Source organism: Hypanus sabinus, chromosome X2 (assembly GCF_030144855.1).
Source record: "Hypanus sabinus isolate sHypSab1 chromosome X2, sHypSab1.hap1, whole genome shotgun sequence".
NCBI lineage: Eukaryota > Metazoa > Chordata > Chondrichthyes > Myliobatiformes > Dasyatidae > Hypanus > Hypanus sabinus.
In genome coordinates, this window is record NC_082739.1 from 10,188,437 (window position 1) to 10,210,712 (window position 22,276).

At 42.0% G+C, this 22,276-nt stretch overlaps 1 protein-coding gene across 1 annotated transcript in view; it reads left to right on the forward strand.

The window, feature by feature from the left end:
* Window positions 1-22,276, forward strand: part of LOC132385138 (reticulocyte-binding protein homolog 2a-like) — a 262,129-nt gene that overhangs the window by 25,323 nt on the left and 214,530 nt on the right. Inside the window, exon 3 of the mRNA XM_059956943.1 lies at window positions 7,322-7,472. The gene's annotated coding sequence lies outside the window, so the exon portion shown is untranslated. The remainder of the gene's footprint in view (window positions 1-7,321; window positions 7,473-22,276) is intronic.

The window sequence follows — 22,276 nt, forward strand, 5'->3', positions numbered from 1 at the left end:
GACCTTAAATGTACTTTGAATACTTACATTTATCTTACCAAAATACAATATCTTACATTTATCTGAATTAATGCCACCCACCATTCCTCATACCACTGGCCCATTTGATCAATATGCCATTATAATCCTAGATAATCTTTTTCACTTTCTACTATACCACCAACTTTACTAAATATGCCATCTACATTTCCATCCAAATCATTAATCTCTCTCTCTCTATCACCATCCCGCTCTACTCCTTTCTGCACCCAGCTCCTCCTCTCTCTATCCCCTTCAAACACACTCCTCTGTTCTTCCTCTGTCTAGACTCATTCCTTACTTACTGCCTGTTACGCCACTGGCATTTAGAGCAGCTATGAAGGTCCTCCATCTCTGACTGTGTTCAGGGCTTCCTTCATCATGTCAGTAGCTTCCTCAGTTTTCACAACTGTCAGTCACGCAGTTCCCAGGTCGAGGCTCAGGAATACCATCACACTCACATATAGAAGGACTCTTCTTTGCTGTTTCCGTAACAATCTTGTAGGGTTGTTAACCCTGAGCTGAACCCCTGAACCTGGAGGACTGGTGGACCACTCTGAGTCTGTCCTCTACCCTGTGACCTGTTTGGCATGGATGACCCTACCAAGAGCCAAAGCATAAAGCCTGGACTTCAGCCAACATAGTTCTCTGGGTCATTGAGGCATGCAAGCCTCCAAGCCATGACAAGATTGTGGTCCTCTTGGAAGTGCACCCTCTTTACAATCCCTCACACTCGACACCTCCCTGCCAAAGACAAAGTGTTTATCTCAATCAAATTTCAAAAAATATTGGCATTCCATTATTGTTTTTACAATGTAATTGAAACACCATTAACTCATGGATTTTTATATCGTGTATGATTAATTTTTTTAAATCGCTTGTCATCTCTGGTTACATGCAAGATGTTGATAATATTACATTACTTTGCAGTGCTATAATGCTAATGAATATAGTAACCGTTAAAATCAATTTTTTGCCGATTTCAATTAACAAACTGGTTGGTTCTATATTTTGTTTAATAATAAGTATAACTGTGTTATAGTTATAATTTGAAAGCTGCTTTTTGAATCATTGAGTATCTTAAGGATTTGAAAACTTTCGTGTATAAATTGGGCTCAAGAAGGGTATCAGGTCTGTTAATGAGCACACTTCCTGGCAAACATTGGAGACTTTTAGCCCATTTGCTACCCAAAGAATGAGTGAATAAATCCTTTGGCTGAGAGGCAGGTGAGGTCAAAGCAATCACATCCTTCCTGAGGCCAGTTTTTGCAGATTCATGCTTTGAGTCAACAAAGCCTAGATTAAAGTAGATTCTTAAAGTCAAGCTGTGCCTATCTGTAGGAGAGTGATAACAGAGGTGAGACACAGCCTTCCAGCCAGAATGGATCATAGATCACTCTTCCCACTGAACGTGAGTTTTATAAATAGATTTTAGAGTACCTGAGGCCTGACTCTGTTTCTGCTGTAATTCTTATTGATTCACACTCTGCATTTTATCTGTGCTTACCTTGCCTCTCATTACTGTTCTGCCTTGGATTAACAGTGAGGTTGTGGCACAGTGGTATAGATACTAGATCTATCTCAGCTCCAGTAACTTGGGTTTAATCCTGATCTCTGGTGCTTTGTGTGTGGGTTTACACATTCTCCCTGCTCTGGTTTCATCCCGCATCACTAAGGCATATTGGTAGGTTAATTGGCCAATGAAAATCCCCAGTGTTGCAGGGTGGTAGAATCTGTGTACAGTTGATGGGAATGCAAAGAAAATTAAATGAGTAGCGTAGAATTAGTGTAAATGGGTGTCTGATGGTCAGAGTGGATTTGGCTGACTGAAGGGCCTGTATCCCTGCTGGGTGACATGTACAGAAATAACATGCTCAGGTTCAAGTTTAATTGTCATTCAACCATACACATAAATACAGCCAAACAAAACAGTGCTCCTTTGGGGCCAAGATGCGAAGTACAGTACCAACAGTCACGCATTGCACATATACACAAGGGATTCTGAAGATGCTGGAAATCCAGAGTAACACACACACACAACATGCTGGAGGGACTCAGCAGGTCAGGCAACATCTATGGAAATGAATAAACAGTCGACGTTTCAGGCCAAGACCCTCAATCAGACTCAAACAAAGCCCATATAGTTAGGACAACAGAAAAACATACAGTCACAAAAAATTAATGTAGACCAAGTCTCTGAGTGTCATGGCCTGTAGATTGATGGTGCCTGGGATGTTGTCCTGGAGCCACGTTTCTGCAAGAACAAGCACACAGCAGTTTCTTATCACGTGCTAGTGCAGCTGCAGACGAATGTAATCCAGCTTGTCTTTCACCAAGTGAACACTAGAGGGCAGGAGCAATCAGTCTCTAACCCAGCATGCCCTGGTAACCTGGTAAACAATGGAAAGAAGATATTCAGAACATTTGATTCAAACTAACAAACTGGTTTCACTGCTTTGGCATCTTGTGGCAGTTTGGTAAATTCTCTGATGGATAAGAAGTGAGCTAAAGTAGGTGAATCAGTAGGTTTAGGGTATGTGCTGAGTTAACTACTTCAGGAATCAGTCCCAGGATCTCTTTTCTTTAATTTACATGAGTTATTTGGATTGAAAGCCCAAATGCAATTGATCAGATTTGTAGAAACCAAAATAGACTAGGCTGCTGACTTTGGAAACCACAAATGTGTTCGACAGAATCACTAAGTGGGCAGATCGATAGCAGATGATATTTAATACAAACCATAGCAAAGTACTTCACCTAGGAAGATAAACTGAGAGTCAGTCAAGGATGTAGATGAAAGAGACCCAGGGGTTTTACTGGATATAATGAATATGGCCACTCCTCCCATCTTTATCAATCTTTCCTCAACAATAGTTCAAGTTCAAGTTTATTGTCATTCAACTGCATACATGTATTACTGCCAAACAAGATAATGTTTTTTCAGACCAAGATACACAACACAGTAGTTATAGCTCACAGACGTAACGCATAAAGTAATATTACCACAAATAAATTAACAAATAATAAGTTGCATATACGATACAAGTTCAAAAGTAAACAGTATGAAACTGTATGACAGTATGAAACTGTCACTTCATACGTGCTGAGATCTGGGTGTTGGCAGAGAGTTCAGTAGTCTTTCAGGCTGGGGGAAGAAGCTGTTTCCCATCCTAATAGTCCTTATCCTAATGCTACGATACCTCCTGTCTGATGGTAGGGGGTCAAACTGATTGTTGGACGGATGGGAAGGATAATTGACAATCCTAAGTATCCTGTGTATGCAGTGCTCCTGATAAACATCTCGGATGGATGGAAGAAAGACCCTGATCATCATCATAGCAGTCCTCATAACCTTTTGTAGGAACTTGCGGTCAGATGCTTTGTGACTCTCGTATCTGACGGTGATGGAGTTGGTCAGGACACTCTTGATGGTGCTCCTGTAAAAATTGGTTAGAATGGTGGTGGGGAGCCTCACTCACCTCTGTCTCCTCAGGAAGTGGAGACACTACTGCGCATTCTTTCTATTTATCAATCTATTTATTTATTTATTTATTTATTGGTAATTTTTTTTATTGAAGTTGATCATCAAACAAACATTTCCATAAGATGTATTTCAGACATTTTACATATATATCATATAATCATATATATCACAAATCTCCACAAAGTATTTATCTGAGGTATACACTTATAGAAAAGAGTGGAAAGAAAACACAAGCAAAAAGAAGAACTATGTACAAGTAGGGGGTGATCCTTTTTTTTTACAACAGATTCATTGATTTGTGAGAATAAAATCAGGCCCATGAGGCATCATGTAGTTAAACCATTTTTCCCAGTATGAATCAAACCGTTCAAAATTGGATAAAATTCTCTTATGCTTGATTGGATTTAATAGCCCATTGACATTAAAAGAAATGAATTTTACCTTGTCCTTAGCCATCTGTATTTATCTGTCAATGTATCATTGAAATTAGAATAAAACTTAATCGATCTACTCCCTGAACAAATCAGAACTAAGAAACACAAATAATAACAAAAATGGCAACAAACGTGTGATTCCAAGGTTGAGGTCTCTAGTAAATGACCCTGCGTTGAGCTACAGGAAATGTCTAGCTGTGGGAGATAACCCCTCCTACCTGTGAGTTGAGGGCCCCCATTGCAGTATTCATAAAAGTCAGTGAACGAATCCATTACACAGAAAAGATTTCCCTGTGTACTCCTCCTATATATACATATATATATATATACACACACACACACGCACACGCACGCACACACACACATACACACAAGTATATATATACACACATACACACATATATGTTACATATATATATACATACATTCTCATTTTGGTGTGGAAAAAGGAGTAAGTGAGTGAATAAAGAATAACAACTAAGTAATATAAAAACCACATTATAATAAGTATTTCTCGAGATAGATATATCACCGTCTACTTTTGCTTCTGTTCAGCTTCTCGACATTTTTAAAGTTAGCCAAACCTTATGGCTCTTCTGAAAGGGGTGAGGACTGTCTTTGGGAAACTCCTGGTCTCTTCCTGATGTATTTCTCTTGGCCTCCTCCCATCTCCTGCCTTCTTGATTCTCGCACTATTTCTCAAGTGCAGTGGGATAATTCCTCAGTCAGGCTTTCCTTCGTTTTGGTCATGCTGACGGGCAACCCTCTTGCCTTCATGTCTGAAGTCGCCTCTTCCACTGTCTGGTACAACCGAGTCCCATTGTCATAAAACACTCAAAGTTTAGCAGGGTACAGAGTTTGAAATTTAATCTTTTTTTGCTTTAGTACTCGCTTTACTTCAGAGTATTCTTTGTGTTTTAGCAGGACCGCGGGTGGGGTGGGGGGTAATCTTGATCGAAATATATTAATTTATCATCGAAAAGCACTCTCTTCTTACCCCAGGCCCTTCATAGAATCTCTGGCTTGGTGCTGTACCGAAGAAATTTAATTATTATTGAGCATGGCTTTCTATCCTGGGTAGGTTTTGGGACGAACGCGTGGTGGGCTCTTTCGACTTCCAGCTTCATAGCCGAGAGATTATCCAGCACGTCCCGCAGTAACTTTCCGACAAACTCCATCATAGACGAGCCCTCTGCTCCTTCGGGAATGTGGTAGATTCTGATATTTTTCCACCGTGATCTTCCCTCCAGGTCAAGCAGTTTACCTTCTTGGTGATGTATGATTTTTATCGTCTTACTCAGTATCAGTTCCATGTTTTGAACGTGATCTTCCACCTTCTCAATTCGAGTCTCTGCCACCGCTATTTTTTGATTAACTCTGGCAAGCTCTGACTTAATATCACAGAGCTGCTACTTTATTTCTTTCTGGGCCTCCATTATTTCTTTCAGGATTTCGAAGATATTTGCCACTTCATCTGAACGAGGCCCAGCATCTGCCTCGCCCGCACATGATCGGGTGGGAGAGCCGTTTGCTGCACTCCTCTTCCTAACTCAATCAGCGGAGGAGCCACTTATGCACAACGAGGAGTGACTTGATTGCATGTTCCTAAAGTCCACAATCATCACTCTAATCTTGTCCACGTTGAGACTCAGGTTGTTGTGCATGCACCATTTTTCCAGCCACTCTAACCCCTCTCTGTGCACTGCCTCATCATTGTTAATAAGGTCAACCACCGGTGTGTCATCAGCGAACTTTGTGATTCAGCTTGAACTTGATCTAGCAGTGTAATCGTGCTTCAGTGGCATGAACAGCAGAGGGCTGAGTATGCAGACTTGGGAGCACCAGTGGTCTGCGTGATGGAGTTAGAGATGTTGCTAAAACAAAGACTGACTGCAGCCTTTCTGTCAAGAGGTCCAGGAGCCAATTACGGAGGGAGGTGTTGAAACTCCACAAGGACAGTTTACCCACCAGCTTTTGAGGGGTGATTGTATGAACAGTGTCCTGATGAATGATGCACCATTTTCCAGGTGGAACCATACAGAGTGGAATGCAGAGGCTATGACATCATCAGTAGACCAATTTCAGCGATAAGTGAACTAGGAAAGGTGCAATGTAGCAGGAAGATGGGATTTAATGAGATCCATAACCAGTTGCTGAAAGCACTTCATTACTGTTAAGGTCAGTGTCACTAGACGGTAGTCGTTGAGACAGGTTACTATTGCCCTCTTGGGCACCAGGATACTGGTAGCTGTCTTGAATCCTGAGGGGATAGTGGGTTATTCCAGAGAGATGTTGAAGATGTCTGCTAGAACCTCTGTTAACTGGGCTACACAGTCCCTCAAGCATCTGACCAGGTACGCTATCAGGTCCTGCAGCTTTACGTGAGTTCACCCTGGCTAGGGTCTTCCTGACATCAGATGTGGCCAGAGTACCTGCTCCTTGGGGGGAAGGGGTTGTTGGCACATCATTCTGTGCATCAAACCGAGCATGAAAGACATTCAGCCTATCAGGAAGAGAGGCGTCACTGTCATTGAACTTGTGGACTTATAGGCCACATGCGCCTCACATCTCTGGTGTCACAGCAATGTCTGTATATTCTCTGAGAATCATTCCATTTTGCCTTCCTGATGGTGGGGGAAAAACACAGCTCTTGCTGCCTTCAGAGTCATATGATCCATTGATCTGAATGCAGCATCCTGATCTCTCAGTGGTGCCTGGACCTCTGCTGTCAGCCATGGCTTCTGATTTTCCCTCACGTCGTTGTGTTTGATTACAGTGACATCCTCAATGTACTTCTTTGTGTAGCCAGTCACACATCCTGCATATTCATTGATGTTAATGTGATGGTCATAGGTAGCCACTTCCATGAACATGCTCTGGTCTGTGTTCTCTGAGGTTGCTCCTTCTGGCCCAGGTCTTTATCTCCCTTTGACTGGTTTGACTTATTTAATCAGTGATCTGTATGTAGGAATTAATGTAACAGACTAATGGTGAGTGTACCCAAGGTGGGGGCGGGGAACGTCCTTATATGCTCCAGGGAAGTTCGTATAAACCAAGTGGGCTGTGTGCTTATCTCTGACAGCAAAGACAACCTGCTGATAGAATTTAGGCAGGACTGTTTTTAAATTAGCATGGTTGAAGTTGCCAGGAATAATAAAGACACCAGAAAGGTGTATGGCTTGGAGGTCATCGATGCTACCGTAGACCTCACTAGCATAGGTGGATGAATATAGCTATAATCTCAATGGCAGAGAACTCCCTCAGTAAATAGAAGGGCTTGCACTATACCAGTAAAATCTCTACCAGTGACAAACAGTGGGTTGTTACTACTGAAGTGTTCACATACCAATTCTTATTAACAAAGATACACACTCTTCCTCCACAGGTCTTACCAGAGGTTCCAGGATTTCTGACCACCTGAAAAGAGATGAAACCCTCTAGCTAGAAGCCCGCTTCAGGGGTGGTATTCTGGAGCCATGTTTCCATCAGGATGAGTGCGCAGCCGTCCTTCATCTCACACAGATTCAGAGACAAAGGTAACCTAGTTTATTTTCTGGTGATCAAATGCTTGAAAGCAGAATCAATGAGAGAGCTGGCCTACAGGGTTTCACTGTTAATCTCACACAAATATCAGTGTGCTTACCGTGTTTCTTTTTTCTTGTGCACTGGTTCTGATGCCATCTTCCCTGTGTGACAAGACTGTTGGAGCAATTTTTGGGGTTTGCACATGTAGCAAATAACTTTAACTGACTTCAGTCACTAGCCTTCAGATTCAAATAAGAAATGTGGATTAGCTCTAAAATGTAGCTCTGCACAATGGGTTCCTAAGAACCGTGAACTGTGGAAGAACAGATAATGTTGATTTAAATTCATTACTTGTGTGTATTTATGTGTTTGTGATATAAGTACGAACAGGGATGTGTGTTGGTGGGAAGATCCAGGAATTTGAAACTGTTACATGTAGTTCAAAGGAAGCATCTTAAAGAAGGATTTGTTTGAATTATCCTGAATTTTTCTTTGATCGTTAGCATACAAAATGTCGTGTAGTGTTTGGTCAAGAAGATCTCTCTCTCTCTCTCTCTCTCTCTCTCTCTCTCCCCCCTCCCCTCTCCCCTCTCCCCTCTCCCTTTCCCTCTCTCTCTCTCCCCCCATCTCCCTACTCCAAAGGCTGTCAGTTTATTTGTGATATTTTGTCAAATAAAGAGACTGCTTTATATCTACCAGTACTTCTCTCTGGTGACTTCAATCACGCGACAACATTTGGGGGCTCATCTGGAATATGAACTTGGGACCTCTTCTGATGTCAGCTTCCCTGTGTGGCTATAGTAAGGTGACACCATGGTATGCAATAAGCCCATTCTGTGCAGCTCCTTTGCAATCCAGCAACTTGGTAGTAAATTAGACCTCTAGTACTTGATGTTCTTAATATCCAGCAGTGTCTTGTGATCATGAAAAAGATGTAAAGCAGGAACAATTACACCATTAGCTCGAGCTGGAATGGCTGCTGCAACTGGGTGCTCCACCATCTTGAGCTAGGTCAATAGATTGAGACTCGGTGAGCTGAACAGCCTTTTCTGCTGTTAATATACCTTATGCTCTTTAATGTTGGAGAATGGAGCTAAATGACCTTTTTCATTAATAACTTGATTTTGTTTGAAAATTTAAGTCCAGTTATTACAGTGCAAATGAGCTGACAGTTATGTGAATCAAATGTTATACAGAGCAATTAAAGTCCAAGTTTTGTCACAAATTAAATGCCAATCTATTAATTGGAAAGAAATGCACTGATAACTTTCTAGTTCAGGAAAAAATTGTATCAAAAAGATATGCTCTCCATTCTCATTTGCATTTTGTGAATTTACTGGTGATGAGAACTAGAAATGCTCCACTTGTAATGATGCCCTCAACTTTAACAACATTCAAGTAGCAGAAGTGTATTATGATATATGAGTATCACTAGCTTCTAATCTTGGAATTTAAGGATAACTTGTCAGTTACAGATTTGGGTACGATTTATGCAAAATGCTTTATATGTAATCTTGGCCAGGACTGAGCTAAATGATTAACTCAAGCTTCAGTGCAAGACACGATCTCAGTGGAGGAGCTGAAGCCAATGTTAGAAAGAGAAACCAGAAGCTCATTAAGTGGCCAATTGCTGGTCAAAATCCCCCTTATTAAAGAGGCTTTGTAACATTTTGGTTTCTGGTGCTTTAACTAATACCTTCTCCTTATGGTAACCAGCTGCTTTAGGCAATGAATACAACAATGATAATGATTTAAAGCACTCCTTAAAGGGATTCTCAACACTTCACACTTAACTGATGATGGTATTTTGAAGAGGCCCTCAAAAGTACATTAGGAGTCCTTCTGGGACTTTATTAAGAATTGCCTAGCCTTCTAGAAACTGTTAGTCTGGAAATTCTGGGTTTCACTTACTAGTGTCGTGTACTCCATTTTGTTTACACACAGTCTATGAGTCTCAAGGAGAATGGGAATGCTTGGCCTTGGGCAACTTTTTAGGAAATGGAAGGGAAGAAAATCATAAGGTTAGATAGAAGAGCATTATCAACACTGCTATTGGGAGGCACAAAGGGTGGGGAGGGTCCTATCCTCATGACCATCACTTTCCTTCGGAATTTATGACACGGCCGTGGTGTGTCTCATCAACAAGAACGACGAGTCCGCATACAGAGAGGAGGTGCAGCGGCTAATGGACTGATGCAGAGCCAACAACCTGTCTCTGAATGTGAGCAAAACAAAAGAAATGGTTGTTGACTTCAGGAGGGCACGGAGCAACCACTCTCCGCTGAACATCGACGGCTCCTCGGTAGAGATCGTTAAGAGCACCAAATTTCTTGGTGTTCACCTGGCGGAGAATCTCACCTGGTCCTGCAACACCAGCTCCATAGCAAAAAAAGCCCAGCAGCGTCTCTACTTTCTGCAAAGGCTGAGGAAAGTCCATCTCCCACCCCCCATCCTCATCACATTAAACAGGGGTTGTATTGAAGGTTGTACTGTGTTGTTTTTACATAGTTCAGCCTAGTTTTTGTACTGTTTCATGTAGACAATAGACAATAGGTGTAGAAGTAGACCATTCGGCCCCTCGAGTCTGCACCACCATTCTGAGATCATGGCTGATCATTCACTATCAATACCCAGTCCCTGCCTTGTCCCCATATCCCTTGATTCCCCTATCCATCAGATATCTATCTAGCTCCTTCTTGAAAGCATCCAGAGAATTGGCCTCCACCGTCTTCCGAGGCAGTGCATTCCACACCTCCACAACTCTCTGGGAGAAGAAGTTTTTCCTCAACTCTGTTTTAAATAACTGACCTCTTATTCTCAATCCATGCCCTCTGGTACTGGACTCTCCCAACATCTGGAAAATATTTCCTGCCTCAATCCTATCAAATCCTTTAATTATCTTAAACGTTTCATTCATGTAGCACCATGGTCCTGAAAAATGTTGTCTAATTTTTACTGTGTACTGTACCGGCAGTTATGGTCAAAATGACAATAAAAAGTGACTTGACTTGACTTGATATGGTGCTACGTAAAGGAGTTTCATCTTTGCTTTTTGAGCCAAACTCCAATGTACTATCTCAGGCAGTCCACGCCTTTAGGGGAGGTAGTTATGTAGAGGCCACAAATACCATTCCACAAAAATATACCCAGTCAGCACTCATTTAACTACTGAACCTTCAGGCTTCATAATAGATATTAATGATTGGGACTGAATTTTTGTATTAAATCCTGCTTTCAAAATGGCAAGTGTTATCATCATTATCTTGCTTAAAAAAGTCTTCAAACCTAAAATGATAACTCTGCACTGATTCTGCCTGAAATAATAAATTTCATTATTTTCTATTTTGCTTTAGCATCCCAGTTTCTGCAGTTATCACCATCATTACTGTCACCGTTATTAGTCAAGCACATATACCTCCTCTACCTAATAAATTGGCCACTGATTGTATGTTTGTGCTCTTCTGCTATTGTAGCCCATTACTTCAAAGTTCATTCAGAGATGCTATCTGCACATCACTGTTGTAATGTATGGCTTTTGGAGTTACTGTCACCTTCCTGTCAGCTTGAACCAGTCTGGCCATTTTCCCTTGACCTCTTGCATTAACAAGACACTTTCGCCCACAGAACTGTGCCTATTGGATGTTTTTGCTTTTCGTACCATCTCCTCTAAACTCTATAGACAGTTGTGTGTGAAAATCCCAGGAGATCAGCAGTTTCTGAGATTCTCAAATCACCCCGTCTGGCACCAACAATCATTCCACAGTCACTTAGATCACATTTCTTCCCTGTGCTGATGTTTGGTTTGAACAACAACTGAATCTCTTGACCATGTCTGCTTGCTTTTATGCATTGAGTTGCTGCCACATGATTGGCTGATGAGTATTTGCATTAATGCTCAGATGTACTGTATAAATTGGCCACTGCGAGTATATATGTGCATTTAATTTATTGTCAAAATAAGCTTCATTTCTTATTTGTGTACGTTCCTCTCATTCTGTAACTTTGCAGAATCAATAAGTATTCAACATAATGGCTGTTCACTATTCAATTGCATATTTATTTTATTCAGATTTATTCTTGCTTATTATTCATTGTTAATTATAGGCTGCCCAAACAATATTAAGAATTAACTGCAGCTAGAATCACATAGTCAGATAGTATAAGAAAGGCAGACTTCCTTTCCTTAAGAATATTAGATAAATAATTAGATTTTTATTACAATAAGCTTCTAATAAAAGGGTCATGATTATTTTTTTTCTGAGTCAGCTCATATATTGTCCAGTTTTATTGAATTTCACTGTTAGTGGGATTATATATTTGTAGTTCTGTATTCCTGACAATACTGCTGCCTTGTCCCATGCTGATGGAAGTCAGTGTCATTTCATGATTATGTAATCCATACATTCATGAATTTCAACATGTCTGTTTCTTCACTTTTCTGTTTATATTTTATGTCATAATGGAAAATATTTTCATGGATTCATATTCACTAAGTGACACTAAGTTTGAAAGGGTTAATTTAAGACGTGACGTTGTAAGACCATTAACAGAGTGAGCTAATTTAGGTTTTGATAGGGTAGCCTGGTGAGGGTTCATAATCACTATCAAAGGGATGTTATTGCATAAATTAGTATGAGGTCATTTGAAGATGAAGGCAGGTGGTAATCGAGGAATTCTGCCACTCTCTCTCAAAAAGCTTTTGAGCAGGTAGCCAATTGAACATCCAGATTCATAGGCAAGGTTATTCAGTGTCACGGAACCAAGTCAGGTCGATAGAGTTAAGATTTATCTTGTAGCATCTGCAGCCTCTTTGATATGGCAGATTCCAAAGGAAAATGACCGAGGTTAAAACTACCAACAAAACATCCCTTGTCAAAGGCAATCAGCTCCCAACAGCTATGGCTGGTAGAACAACGAATCACAGATCATAGCACATGGTACATTCATACTCATAAATATCATGCAACTTCTCCTTAAAAAAACAAACCCATCTGAAAATCAAATGCTACAGATGTGGAAATGGGGAAATCTGAAATAAAAACAGCATGCTGTATAAACTTAGCAGATCAGACAGACTGTGGAAAGGGAAGCAATTTCAGGTCCTTTATAAGAATTTATTTTGTGCTTAAGCTGTCCCTCAGGATCAAGGGGATCTGGCATGAGGCATACAAGGGAGGTCTGTTCAACAGAGCCAGCTGAGTAACTAGGGCCTTGGTGCTGGCGATGTTTGCCTGGAAGAGCACATTGATAATGCTTTACATATCCCTGCAGTGAATCTGGAAAATTTAAAGATAAAGCTTTTAAAGTTCAATGTCTAGATTATTTAATGTCATTTCCTGTACGCAAGTGAAAAGAGCAAAATAATTGTTATTTCGGATCTGATGTAGCACAAAATAACACAATAAAGAACACAATAATAAAAAACATAATAAATATAAGTATGTAAGATAGCATAAATACATAGGTTGATTGTATATCCATAAAGTGATGCTAGGCACAGGAGTGTCTGTACATAAGGTGACTCTGACAGGAAATGATAAAGTAGTGCTGATAAAGATTGGTGTTATTTGTCACATGTGCATTGAAATATCAAAGCATACAGTGAAATGTGACATTTGCGTCAGCATCCAACACTGTCCAATACGTGCTGGGGGCAGCCTGCAAATTTCGCCACACTTCTGGCGCCAGCATAGCATGTCCACAACTTACTAATCTTAACCTGTACATCTTTGGAACGTGGAAGTGACCAGGAACCCGGAGCACGTGGAAGAAACCCACACAGTCAGGGGGGCAATGTACAAAACTACTTATAGGCAGCGGTGGGAATTGAACCCCGAGCACTGATCGTTGGCACTGTAAAGTATTACGCTAACTGCTACCCTACTGTGCTGCCCCATATTATTTTGCAGAATTGCAGATAGATTTTGCAGCAACAGGATTGTTCTAGTGGTCTGTGTATGTATGCAGAAGCAGGGATCACTACTGCCAGTAGACCAGGAGGCTTGTTCCAGCTCTGAAATGGTGATCTTCAAACATGCTTTTCCTCAACCAACCAAAGGCTGTGCTGATTGAAGGGAATGTGAATTTCATTATCATTATCTGCCTTTACTAAGAGATGGCTCCTGAGATATGAGAAGTGGTATGCATTTTCTAGGGTCCTGCCATGAATCTTTATTGTTGGAGGACTTTGCTGCACAATAAAGTCAGGCAGGTGGAAAGCATTCTCCTTGCAGACATTGCACGTAAAACCCATCCTCATATATGCTTCAGTGATGCAGTTTGATGGTAACAAGGAGCATGATCTCCACGCACACGTAAGCACCAGCATTATCAGTGAACTGCAGGTCAATTATTGAATTTGCAATGCCCTTTGTACTCTAGTGTACTCAAAGATTCAAAGTACATTTATTATCAAAATATGTGTGCAGTGTACAACCCTGAGATTCATCTTTCCAAAGACAGCCATGAAAAAAAAAGAAAAACCATGGAACCCATTCAAAGAAAATCATCAAAACCACTCTCCAACATGCAAAAACAGCACAAATGGCAACAAAAAAGTGGAAGAGTCCAGTGCAGCTCAGTGTTTGTTATCTGCAGGCCATCCCAATTCAAAGTCACTGAAAATAGCAACAAAAAAGTGAGCGACCAGAAGCCAAAAAATACATCATAACATGAACTACAAAGTCCAATCCACAAACCGTGTCGATTAAACCTTGCCTGAGACTCAGAAGTCCAGCACCATCCTCTGAGAGAGAGAGAGCATTCAAATGCAGGGACCTTCCTTCGGGAGCAGTGAACGAGAGTGAGAGAGAGACATGTCACAAACAGACCGCAGTGAATGAGAGACTGGTGGATGGCGCTGAACATCTGCTTGCCTTCCTCACTCACCTCAATGATTTCAATCTTTCTCAGCGCTTTAATCGGCAAGATTGGTGAGAAGTGGAGTCAATCACGGGCTCACGCACTGCCTCCAGGCTTCTCGGCCCCGAGGCTGCACACTTTGCTCAAAGCCTCACGAGACACCCTTGGAGACAACAAAGCGCCAGATTGCTCAATTGGCCAAAAACACACCATCAAAATGTAGATCACAGGCTCCAACAGTAAGAGAACCACATTTGGAAAAATAAGATGTAAACTGGTCACCTCACTACAGGAAGGACATGGAAACCATAGAAAGGGTGCAGAGGTCATTTACAAGGATGTTGCCTGGATTGGGGAGCATGCCTTATGAGAATAGGTTGAGTGAATTTGGCCTTTTCTCCTTGGAGCAACGGAGGCTGAGAGGTGACCTGATAGAGGTGTATATGATGATGAGAGGCATTGATCATGTGGATAGTCAGAGGCTTTTTCCTAGGGCTGAAATGGTTAGCGAGAGAAGGCATAGTTTTCAGGTGCTTGGAAGAAGGTACAGAGGAGATGTCAGGGGTAAGATTTTTACACAGAGAGTGGTGAGTGTGTGGAATGGGCTGCCGGCAGCGGTGGTGGAGGCAGATATGATAGGGTCTTTTAAGAGACTCCTGGGTGGATGCGTGGAGCTTAGAAAAATAGAGGGCTATGCATAAGCCTAGGTAGTTCTAAGGTAAGGACATGTTCGGCACAGCTTTGTGGGCCAAAGAGCCTGTATTGTGCTGTAGGTTTTCTATGTTTCTATGTTCTAAAAGAGGTGAAATAAGTAGTTTTGTAAACCGCCTGAAGGATGTCGCCTTTGCTTGCGTTGTTGGCTGGTGCCATCTTCATCATTGGTTGAACAGTTTTCTATTAGTTCTGATGATTTGCTCTACTCTTCTGGGATGTTTGTTTAAGTTGGATGCAGCAATATGGTAAAAAAAAAATGAAATAAGCATTATAGCAATGACACATCTTATTTGACACCAGTCTTCACTGAGATTGGCTTAGTTGCAAATATGTTGTTTAGGACCATTAACTAGCGAAACACATAAGATCAGCTGTTAACTAATATATGTGAAATTATACAATAATTAATTATTTATTATTAATAGAGACATATATATACAGGTATCTATTTTTTATTTATTCATTCACAGGATGTAGAAATCACAAGTGATACCATAAGTTATTGCCCATTCCTCGTTGTTCTTGAACTAAAAAAGCAGCTATGAGTCAATTACATTGAACTGTGCATTCATTTAGTCAGTCTAATTGTCTTTCAATGACAACCTCTTTATGTTTGTTTTTAACATTTCTATTGTATCCACTCCCAGGTACCGATAATAGTAGTCACTACCCCAGAAAGGCTTTATTCATAACTGAGCTCATTTTCTTTACGCAAGTTTATATTATTTAATAACTTACTCTCCATCTGTCAAGGTTATCACAAAGTGCCCATGTATTATTGGGTCTATTGGTAAATTGTGGGCATTTCTCCAGAGTCCTGTGGTGTTCGGTAAATGCTGTTCTCCATGACAGGGACTACATTAGATGTATTATGCTGGAAAATAGTGAAGTATCAATAACCGATATGCAGCCTGAGCCAGGGTCAAGAACATCAGGAATCCAGAGTTAGGATAGCTGTGTGGTCAGAGCTAGAGCCTGGAGTGCTCATGTTTCAGCATATTTTGACAAGTTGAAATTTAAATTAAGTAGTCAACCCTATCATGGATATTTCATTGCAACCTTACTGTCATTGCTAGCAGCCTGATGATATCCAGAATTTCTTTGTTATCGGCTGGAATACCATATCCTATTTCTAGCAAATAACAAGGACTTATTCTGCAACAGTTATTACTATTATCACCTTCATAATTATGCATATCTATCAATATATTTTATTGTGTACTTCCTGTAGATTAATTATTACTATCACTAAAGGCTAATAATGCTTATCAACTACTGCTGTGGTTATATATAATATTTAGTACATTACTGGAGTCTATGAAGGCAATGCAGCTTTGGCTGCTTCTTAAGGCTTTTCATCTTTGTACCTTTCCCTTCAATATGCCTTGCATTTTGACTTCCACTCTAATCTTCTATACACATCAGTCATCCCCTCCTTCTTGCTGTCTTTTTTCAAGTCTTAAATGACACTGCCTTTCCTTGCCTGGATTGTCTGCAATACTCGTAATTTTGCCACCGTTATTTTCAGTTTCCCTCTTGTTGCATTCTGGCTGTAGTGTTTTGAGCTGACACCAGTGAGTCCTTGCCTCTTTCCATAACTCTAATGGAATCTTTTGGGTTTTAGCTGATGGTGTCATGGCGTCGGTAGAGTTTAAATCCAGCATGCTGTAACCATGCGGCCTCTTTTGGTTCTGTGGTTTGCTGTAGACCAGGCACTCGAGGGTGCCATGGAAACGATAAACAGTCAGGGTGTACTGCAGTGAAGCAGGCCTGGGCGCACACTTTAGTTAAGTATTTGTGACTGAGTGTAATTTGAAGAGTTTACTAAATGTTTAGTGGCTGTCTTGTCCTGTAAATGAATAGTTAACCTACTTATTGGTAGTGAGTACCTTCTGTCTTCACCCACTGAACCTGCAAACCTGATTTCACACAGCAATTGGTGCTGCAAGCAAGCTTTGGTGATTGACCAGAAGATGAGTATTTTAAGAATGAAAAATAAGAGAGGATCACCAAACCCCAGGGTAGATCAACAACAGTGCAGGATTTGGGAGTCTTGCCAACCTACTGGCAGACTAGGGAACACCCTTAGACCGATGAGACAAATTAGACTCCCACAGGGTGAAAATGAGACTCCACATCGAGTCCGGGCTTAATAAGGTAGGATTCCACAAAAACAAAATGTGCCAGAGAGGTGCCTTTTGCCTGCTGGCAACCGTAGTAAGGCAGCAGCATGAGATAATCTCACAGAAGAAGGAAGAAGTTGATAGTTTGAGGAAAGAATTGCAAAACCAGTGCTGTGTTACCATGGAGGAGGTTGCCTGGGCAGCGCAGGGAGTTAGAAGTACAAGGATGACCTGTTGGCTGATAAAGGTGCAGCAGATCGAGGCTGCCCACAGGGCAAAAGACCAACCGCACCCCGTTAAGGTCTGAGACCTGGTGTTGCTGAGGTGACCCTGACACGTGGGTGGGGGATGGGGACACTCGATTAGATGGCAAGGATAGGGAAGAGAGGTTAAAAGGCACCCCCTCTAAGTGAGTGTCCTTCCCCCTATGCAGCTGCACCAGTACTGGCCAGACTGGTGGCCACACGGTCTTAGACCCTGCAAGGGGGCCCGCCTGCCCATAGACACTCCAGCCTCCATGGAAGAGCAGCAGGCTGGGGGAGAGGGACCTGGGGAGGATAACACTGTGGCTTTCACTCAGATGACCACCATCATGGAATTTTCCACTAAGGAACTGAGAGAACTGGGAGACAGGTATTGGTAGAAGCCAAGAGAGCCTCTGCCCATATGGTTGCTCAGGATCTGGGAAGCAGGGAGTGCTGGAGTGAGTTCATCCAATAGAGAGATGGGTATCCCTGGGGGTGGGGGGGAGATGTTGTCATGCAGCCATTCCATCAACAATGCCCTGAGAGTGTTACTCACCTCCTGTGGGGGATGAGGAATCACCAAGGGGCAGACTGATAGCAGGATAGCAGCAGTGAATGTCAGGTATCCCTCACTCTTCCAGTGGGATTTGAAGCCCTGGGAGGATTGAAGCACAGTGGTGGAAGAGACCAGAGCTCTTCAGTAGTGGGCTCTGATCACAGGGATCTATCACAACAGTGACAACCCACCAGAGGGTCATAGGTTAACCTCAACCATGGTTGAGTATTTAGTTAAAGCCGCAGTTCCCAGTTTAAAGAGAGAGGTGCTCCCCTTATTTGGACCAGCCCCCTAGAAACCACCATCATATTACTGGAGGGATCAGAGTAGGTGGGGGCGTAGCGCGACTGGGGAACACAATATAGTCTGTCTAAATATGCAGCGACTAACCAGGAGGGAATGAGTTTTTGTCTCCCTATATCAGAATGGCAAAGTGGTGGATCCTGATGCCAGTGGCGATGATGGTGGTCGTTGTGAGACCCTATAACACATTCCTATGGATGGTGGACAAGTATGTGAACCACATAAACACTTCAGACTATTGGGTCATCACATGCTGCAGAAGGGGTGCTGCTGATACCGATCCCCCTTAATGAAGATGAACAGGGCTGTTGGAGGAACTTGTCCAGCTTCTCGGGCTTTGTCATTCAGCTCTGAGGGAGTAGTCCAGTCCAGCCAACCTCGCCCCACGGTTTGGGAATGGCCTTAAAGAACCAGAGTCTCAGTAACCCTCGATGGAGTAAGTGTTTTAAGGGCCGATACTTCCTTACTTATGATTTGTCTCATCCCAATGTCCTGACTCGGAGAGTATTCCCTCTGCCAACAAGGAAGGAGAAGGGGTGTTGATGCAGGTGGTATGATGAGCACAGGCCCTACCTGTCAGTGGGGCACAGCAAGCGTGAGCGGGAGCAGTATCCTGGGATGACTGTGTCAACACTTAATGGTGCCGTGAAGGAGTCATACCCTGGATGCTAATCGGTACATACTGTGGGCCCCGGGGTCTACCCATGTCGTCCCACGGCTGCTGCTATCTGGGGTGTGTGGTATCACACATACACCGCCTCAGCAACTTGAACCAGCATCCTTCCCATGAGGGTCGGTGCAGTAAAAGGCATATCACAGAGGCAGAAAAGTTTTAGATGACAGCCTTTCCCCGTATGGTGAGGTCAGGCCGTGCACGGTCTCTGTGATAGAGACGCTGGCCAATGAGGCGGCCATAGGAAGCACTGACCAGAGCACCAGCTGAAACGATGGCTATTCGGATGGTGGCCTTGCACAATTGGATGGCCTTGGACTCTACCTCTTCATGGAAAAAATGGCATCTGTGCTGTGATTGGTCAGGTGTGCTGCACCTACACCCCCGACAAATCAGGAAACTTTACTCATTGGCAGTCAGGAAATCAGAGAGCCATCCCCATAACTACTATATCCTAGGGGAATGTTGGTGGTCTTTTAGGGTGTTGAGAGGCTGGTGGACTACTGCAGTATACTGGTTAGGAATTGGGCTGATAACTCTGCGTATTATTATGTTATGCTTTGTGTGTAGTATAGTGGGGCATTTACGGGATTGTACTAGCCTACGAGTTGAGTGACATGGTGTTGTGCCTTCTGAAGGGTGGAGTGTCACAGTGAGTGTCTAACTTAACCACTCATCAAAAGCCTCTCCTCGATCGGAAGAAAGGACTGGCCTTTGTAAGGAGCACTGCAGTCCCTCCCACTACCTGCCATTTAGCTGATGATGTCATGGCAACGGTAGAATTTAAATCTAGCACACATTAACAATGCAAGCTCTTTCCCTCTGTGGGTGGCCATGGTCCAGGTAGTCGAGGGTGCCACGGAAACTGTAAACATGGGGGAAGGGAGGAGGAAGGGGGGTGTGCTGCAGTAAAGAGGGCCCAGGCACACATTTTAGATAAGCATTTGCCGCGGTGTGTATGTTTAGTGTCTGTTTTGTCTGAATGCTCCATTTAGAAGTATCTGCAACCAAGTGTAACTCAAAGAGTTCACTGAATGTTTATCCTTTCAATAAATAATTATTACTGGTAGTGAGTCCCTTCTGTCCCCATTCACCAAACTCATTTTCACACAACACCAGTCTGCACACTAAATAATCTGAAAATTGCAGTCTTTTGCCAGTGTTTTAATTTGACCACGACATTGCCCAATCTTTCCTCTGCTCCCAGGTGCACCCACCAAAGTTGCAACTCTTGTAAATCCCTGGAAGTGCTTGAGTAAACTGTACCTTCAATGTTTTTATGGTTTCCTGATAAGAAACCTAGTCCATTAATCATTGCACTTGTCTACTCCTGGCAGCCATTTAAACCTTGTCTTTTATATCCAATTGCTATGTTCTGTGTCCACACCTAGGACACCAGTGATATTATTCACTTTGAGGAGTGTTTGCACATATTCCATATCCAGGACAGTTAGTTCAGACTGTTTTTTTGAACCCACCAATATAGTTACCACATCCACTGAATACTATCACATCAGGAGATTCCCATGCTTGGCTGTTATCTTCCTAATGTGCTGCCAAAAATCTCTTTGCTGTTTCTGCTTACTTAGGCAAATGACATGGGTAGAGTTAATACAAAAAAAATCTTTATTGAAGACAGTTAACTCCCAATTGATAGCAGGGGCTGGTACAACAATGTATATCATAAATTACACCACATAGTACAGTTCTACAAGACACCTAAATGATTTCCTCACAGCTATGTTCATATGCTGACTTTTCTTTCTACAGATATAATAATACTGCCGGGAATTTGTTACTCCATGTTTGTTTTTACATTTGAAGCTCTGGTGGACTTGGCTCACAACTTAAGGCTTTCACCATTTAAAGGTTGAAGGTTAAGATGGTAGATCATGTGAAAATAAAAAGTTGATCTGGCTTGTTGTGTGCCTTTAAGAAATGGTCTTGATGCACCATCAATAACTCTCGGAGACGTGAGGCAAGATATAGGCTTTTATTGGCTGGAAGAAAGAACAAGCAGCAATTGACCACCACACTACATCCTGGAGACTGAGGCCGGGGCTGTGTCTCCAATCGCCTTTATACCGGGGTCTGTGTGAGGAGCCACAGGAGCAGTCAGCGGGGGGGGGGGGGGGGTGTCCAGACAGGTATATGTAATTCACCACAGGTCTGTTTGGTAAATTCCAAGGATTCGTGGAAGTTATGCAGTTTGTTCTTAGGAAGATCAATGTCTTTGCAACATTCCTTTTTAAGTGCAGAGGCTTGTAAAGATCTTGATTGGGTGATGGCTGCCTGTACAAACAACTCAGAAAAGTTTAAGAAGTTTCAAGATTTACATGATCTTTCCAAGAGGTTAAATGAATTATCACTGATGCCTCTAAATACTATTTGATCTGAGAGTTATATCTGTATCATCAAAGTGATGAGGTCTTTATTATTTTGTAAAACTCAGCAGTAGGGATTGTACCTTGCTATAAAGATAATGGTATGTTAAAGGGACACACCTGCATTACTGTGCAAATCCAGCTACCTAATTCAGAAGAAGAAATTTACCATGGGTTGTTCAGCACTTACTGGTTGATTTATGCTACTCTGTCAATTGCTTCATATAAACACCATCTAATTCTCAGCCTCTTCGTGTTATTAAAAATTGGCTGCACATGTTATGTCTAGTAACTAGCAGTATAAGTAGTCCTTAAATGATGAGAGTGCTGTTAATGCAATGCCAATTTATCTCTCCAGCCCAGAATGAAATCAGTTCAAACCATTGAATTTTATTCCTTAAGGTAGTAAATTCTTCTTGAAGACTTTAAAAATGTCAGATGGCCAGAATAGATTGTGCCAAAAAATGGATGCTGGGATTGTGATGTGCAATTAATCTGAACCCATTTCACCAGGCAAAGACATGCACAAAATTAATTTCAACATTCAGGCAATGCAAACCATACACTATTCCCTTAACAGATACTCATGGGATCTAATTTGATTAGCAGTTGTCAGCATCTGAAGTTAGTTCAAGCTCACTGAATTTGTGCTTAAACTTTCCCATTGTTTGCAACAGGTGATGGGGGTAAGATTTTGGAAGACTGGAACAAGTAATGGCAGACACTCCAAAGCTCTGGATGTCATGGTGGAGAGTGTGACTCCACTCACAGTAGCCAAAGAATGCCATTTCCTCCATAGTCAAGCAGTAAAATCATGAGGTCATGTTTGAAGTTAGTATCAAGGTTAATTCCTGGAATGGTGGGACTGTCATATGTTGAAAGATTGGAGTGACTGGGCTTGTATGCACTGGAATTTAGAAGAATGAGAGGGGTTCTGATTGAAACATATAAGATTA